Here is a 6,544-nt window from a genome sequence, read left to right as displayed (position 1 = left end):
AGTGAGCGATCTTCAGGTGACTCTACACTGAATGACAAGCTGAATAATATAATCCAGGAATTTGTTTCTGTTTACTGGGTGGTAATCACATAAACAGCAGATGAACGGCGGTGATCTAGCAGTTTAAGACACCCTAACCCAATCTTGTCCATAAGGGTTCAAGTCGGAGAACGTGTGAAGAGTTTAGAGCTCTGGACACCTGTACCTTAAATATCTGCCTTGATTATTCTAGCCCCGGACCCCTACGCTCCTGGTGAGCTAATGGAAGGATGGATGGATGAATGACAGAGTTTTAAGAGAAGGTACAGGAACACATGACCTCAGCTGTACATTCTGTCAAAAAATCATCTTTAGTCTGTGATCGATGGTTTCACGGTGAACGTTTTCTTTTTTTTTTCTTTTTTTTTTCTGATGCGAATTTTTCTGTGTGGATAATAGATTTATTCTCATCCATCTCTGCAGCCACACCCCACTCACCAACTACTCCATCCACCTTCACATTCCCTACTTTTCCATTCTTATCTCCAATCAAAAACACACCCTCATTCCTTTCAAACTTTTCCATGCATGCTTCCTCATTTGTCCAGAAACCTTTTTTCACTCTGCTTGCACGATCTTGAGTTGGCACACACACACACACACACACACACACACACACACACACACACACACACACACACACACACACACACACACACACACACACACAGAAAATCGCCCACATTTGTAGCCCAACATTTAATTCATATGATGTGTAAAGCTCCAGGAGAAATACAAATCCATGAAAAGTTACTGGCGTTTAATTTCAAGCTCATCGTCCATTGTCTCAAAATGCAAAGAGAGACAAAGTAAAAGTTCAGATTATTTTTTCGATCGATCGTGCATGGAACTGATAAGCTCCAGAAATCCGAAAATGAAAACCATGTAAGTATAAAGGGCTAACAGCATAATACCTGGTGAAAAGGAGAGACATTTTCATCCTCTCTCCTTGAATCATCCAGGTAATTCCCTCTCCTTCAACGTGCATCTCTCACTCCTCCTCTTTTGCCTTCGGGGAAAGTAAGGATAATTTTAGTCTGTCTTGATGGTGGTTCTTTCCAGGGCAGTTTTTATTTCCACTGCGCATGGTGAAGAAACTTTTATAAATTATCTTTTTTCTGTTAGTATTGTTGTTATTGCTATTAGTTGTTATTATTATTATTAGTAGTAGTAGTATTATCATTACTACTACTACAACTATTGCTACTATTATTATCATTATTATTATTATAGTTGTACTTCTCGCTCTTGTTATTATTATTATTTATTATAGGTGCGTTACGTGCGGACTGTGAGAACAATATAGATGATGGACATGCTAAATAAACAGATATACAAACGAACAGATGAAGAACATGAAGGAATATGCAGTAAAATAGCTGGTGTATTTCCTTGGTCAACCCTACCACAACAAACGTCTTGAGTGTTTGATTCTTGCTTCTGGCAGACGATTTTATTCAGCCAAGGAGTTGCGTGTCTTCCTCTAAGGGTTATCAAGATCACCATTAACACTTTCAAGACGACAGAAATCTTGCTTTTTTCTTCTGACCACCAAAGAAACCATTAACTTCGACCAAGAGTCAAATTTCCTCTCTCTGAAGCAACGAAGAGGAAATAAAAGCTATGGCATTTCTCTGTCTATTTCTCTCTCTCTCTTTTTTCTTTTTTCTTTTTACAATATTTATCAGTCTACTGTATCTATCTGTATATTATCTGTCTCTTGTATTTCTCTGCCTGCTGCCTGACGCTATCCATGGCAGGGAAAGGGTTATTCGAGAGAGACTTTGGCATCCACTTACTAGAGGTCCTTCTCAAAGCTGCAGAAAAAATCGAATATGTCACTTTGATATGGGAGTTTCTGTTTGATCTCCACTAGGTCACCATCTCATGTCAACACCCACACACACACACACACACACACACACACACACACACACACACACACACACACACACACACACACACACACACACACACACACACTCCCATAAACTCGTACACAATGCCTAATACGCCCACACACGCTCACGGTCACACACTTACACACCCACTCACTCTTCAGTGCAACACCACCCACACACACTTCACTTGAAGAGCACAATAAACACACACACGCAAACACACACACACACACACACACACACACACACACACACACACACACACACACACACACACACACACACACACACACACACACTCACGAGCACACAAAATCACACACACACATTGACAGATATATTAATATCAGTACAATATCCTCTCTCTCTCTCTCTCTCTCTCTCTCTCTCTCTCTCTCTCTCTCTCTCTCTCTCTCTCTCTCTCTCTCTCTCTCTCTTTCATTACACACACACACACACACACACACACACACAAACACACACACACAAACACACACACACCAGCTAATATATTAATATCAGTACAATACCCTTCTCCCACACACACACACACACACACACACACACACGTACACCTACACACATCTCACAGACTAGAGGTCGCCCACGCCCTGTACCTCCGCACACACATGTGGACCAACTCACGTGCACACATACACACAAATATCCGCACACATGCACACACACACGCGCTCACACACTATGATCATATTCGGACACTCGCGCACACACACATTTTGAGGCATAAAAGCGCACACACACACACACACACACACACACACACACACACACACACACACACACACACAGATAGATACATAGGTAGATAAAAAAATAGATAAATAGATGGACACAAAGACCCCTATGCACATACGCACATACAAACACCATCACAAAGAGAATAACAACTACACACGGAAACACACACACACACACACACACACACACACACACACACACACACACACACACACACACACACACACACACACACACACACACACACTCGGCCTTCGCATGAAAGATGGATGGAATACACTGCACATAGAGGGAAAATTCATGTGTACAAGGTGTGTGTGTGTATGCAGATGCCTTGAGTCCACATTTACGCACACATCAACATCAGACACATATCATACACAACACTTATACAAATACACATCATACACACACATGCACATATAAATATCCATGTACAACACATAAATACACATCATTTGCGAAATACACGTACATACATCATGCACACACGTCTCTGGTCTATCTATCTGTCTATATCTATCTGTCTGTCCTGTATGCCTGTATGTCGATCTGCATTTATCTATCTGTATCTATCTATCTATCTATCTACAAGCATACTCATACGTACACTTACACCCTCTTACACACGTACACACTGCACACACACAGCCCACCCCTCCACCGTCACACGCACACAGGCTTGGTCAATGTGATATGGAAATGCTAATATACATGTATACATAAATTCACGCACACATGTAGGTTTTCGTGTATTGTATGAAGATAAATGAATGTGGATATCTATGTCATATTGGCCAAGTGTGTATCTCATATTACGTATACATACATAGGCATATACATACATGAATGAATGTATTTACAAATCCATGCATACATATATTCATACATACTTACTGTGCATATATACGTGCAAAAATACGTACATACACATGTATACATAATTATATACTCATATGCATGCATGTGTACAAATAAACAAACGTACGTACGTTTCTACATACATAAATACGCACATACATACATGCAAGAGGAGCATGCAGACAGACAGGAAAGGCAGCGTACCACGTGGGAGAGAGAGAGAGAGAGAGACAGACAGACAGACAGACAGACAGACAGACAGACAGACAGAGACAGAGACAGACAGACACAGAGACAGACAGACAGAGAAAGAGAGACAGAGAAAGAGAAAGAGAGAGATAGAGAGAGGGAATGAGGAGGCAAAGAGAATAAAAGAGAGAGAGCAAGAGGAAGTGAATATGCCTGTGAATGGTAGAGAATATTATCGAGAGAGAGAGAGAGAGAGAGAGAGAGAGAGGAGAGGGTAGATATTGATCAACAAGTAGGTGGCGGCTCCACTCTCTTTCTCCCTCCTCTCTCTCTCTCTCTCTCTCTCTCTCTCTCTCTCTCTCTCTCTCTCTCTCTCTCTCTCACACACACACACACACACACACACACACACACACACACACACACACACACATACACACACACTCACCTAACTCTTTACCACCCTTTTTTGTCACTTCATCTCTCTCTCTCTCTCTCTCTCTCTCTCTCTCTCTCTCTCTCTCTCATTTAAAAGCTAATAAAGGGAAAAATAAAATACAATAAATAAATCAATAAATACAGCCAGAATAAACTGAAATAAACTGGGCGCAAAAATACACAGCGATGTTGAAAAAGTTTGAGCTCGACGTAGCCTCTCTCTCTCTCTCTCTCTCTCTCTCTCGCTTTTTCTGTCCGGAGTCGTTTTTGTCGTGTTTTTATATATGAATATTTTTGCCGTTGTTGTGAGAGCTTCTGTGATTGGTGGTGGCGATGGTGGAGGGGTGGTGATAGTGGTGGTGATGGTGGTAGTTGGGAAGGTGGAGGTGATGTTTGGGATGGAGAAGTGGTGGTGAAGTGTTGATGATGGTGGTGGTGGTGATAGTGGTGACTTTGGTGGTGACTGTTGATGTGGTGGTGATTTTAGTGATGATAGTGGTGTGGATGGTTGCTGTTGTTGTGGTGGTAGTGGTAATATTGTGACTGATGGTGGTGGTGGTGGTGATGATGATGTTTGGTCATGCTTGTGGTGATGATGGTATTGGTGGCGATGGTGATGATAGTAGTGACTGTGGAGGTGAGAGTGATGATGTTGAGTTGGTGGTGGTGAGGATGAGGGGGGGGGGGTGAGGCGTACAAAGAGAGTACAAAGGAAACCAAACAGCAACAGACCCACTGATATTTTCCAGACCGTTTTCATAGTGGGGTGTGACTGGTATCTTTTCTATGAGTCTTAGCATAACCAGGACGCCCCTTTTGTGGTTTATTCCTCAAACACCAGACGATTTTATTCAGCTTCAGAAGGACTCCTGTTAGTGAAGGGTTTAATGGAGGACAGATAAAAAGTATGTGGAGATTGTCAGGTGTGAAAGGATTGATCTTGGTGGTGGGTCTCTTAAGTGTGTGGAAGAGTGTTGTTATTTGGAGGGATATATGTTCTGGAGGTGGGGGCTGGAGCTAGCACTGTGGTTAGGGTAAAGAGTGACTGGAGGAAGTTCAGGGACCTGTTGCTTCTCCTGACATTAAGAATGCTCTTCCTCCCTGCTATGGGATCTTTGTATGCGGCATGTGTTGAGAGTATAATGCTGTATGGTAGTGAGAATTAGGCAGTAAAGGAAAATGATACTCGTTGCGTCAGATGTGCAGAGATGATTATGATTAGATGGATGTGAAGTACTAAAATTACAACAAGACACCTGAAGCAACTTGGCGGTGGTGATGGTAAGTGCCAGAGATCGTGTTGACGTAGGCCCGTGCTCAGGATTTCTCAGAAGTAGATTAAAGGAGGAGGAATTACGTGTCTCCCTCTTTCATTCCGTTTAAGAGGCTTGAGTGAATGACATCTATAACACATTTTAATATACCGATACTATAAAGCAACTTGCTCTGTGTGTTTCATTTCGGCCTACGTCATCACTACAGCCAAGTCCTCACGTTATCAAATCAATATTCAGGTGTTACAAGTAATATTTTCATCAGTCGCAGATGCTTTTTAAGTTTATGATTTTCACTTTTCGTGTAAGTTACGTTCATTAAATAAATATATTGTGCTGAGGGGATAATGATTTTGACAGCGAGTGTAAATGGATGCAGCCGATGTAAGTGGGAGGCAGTGCTCGTGTATCTCCAAAGACGGGCCTGCGCATGTTGTTGTTTTCTCTGTGTGTATATTTAGTTCCTTCGTTGTTTTCTTTTTGTTATACAGGTTTTTTCAAGATTTGTTTTATGTTTTGCCCGTGGTTTTGTACATCCATAAATATCCTGGTAACTTCGATGCCGCGATAAAGGCCTCTGTGCATAGCGATCTTGACCTGAGATGGGATACATGTTTGCAGTTAACCGATAGCCCACATACCTTAGGCATTTCATGATTTGTGTCGGCATTATTTTCGCAACTGGAGTTTTCGTCATCTCTCCTCCTTCGCCGGATCTTTACTGGAGGTGTTATTCTCCGAAAGGAAATCAGTGAAGTATTATATTCGAGTTATAAAAAAAAAAGTCTGTACGGCCACATACCACAAACTTCCCTTTAAACTTAATATCTAATTCATCCCCGGTGCACCTCAAAAAATAATAATAATTTCCATAGCCCTAATACTTCTTTAATAGAACCGACTCCCTGTTTCGTAATTGTTGTATGAAGTTAATTTTCTAATGCCTAGGAAACTATTTTTTCCCCCCCTTCCAATAGGCAGCATTTTAAGGTGGTACTTGCGTGTCTTACCGAACGGTAGTAGAGTTACTGTATATGACATTCTATTCGACCCAGGGTTTTTCTCACTCCCATCGTTAAGTTC

This window comes from Coenobita brevimanus, chromosome 26 (genome assembly GCF_032717465.1).
Source record: "Coenobita brevimanus isolate Jiangsu-jjx chromosome 26, ASM3271746v2, whole genome shotgun sequence".
Lineage (NCBI taxonomy): Eukaryota > Metazoa > Arthropoda > Malacostraca > Decapoda > Coenobitidae > Coenobita > Coenobita brevimanus.
The sequence above is the reverse complement of the archived record's forward strand: the minus strand, read 5'-3'. Positions refer to the sequence as shown.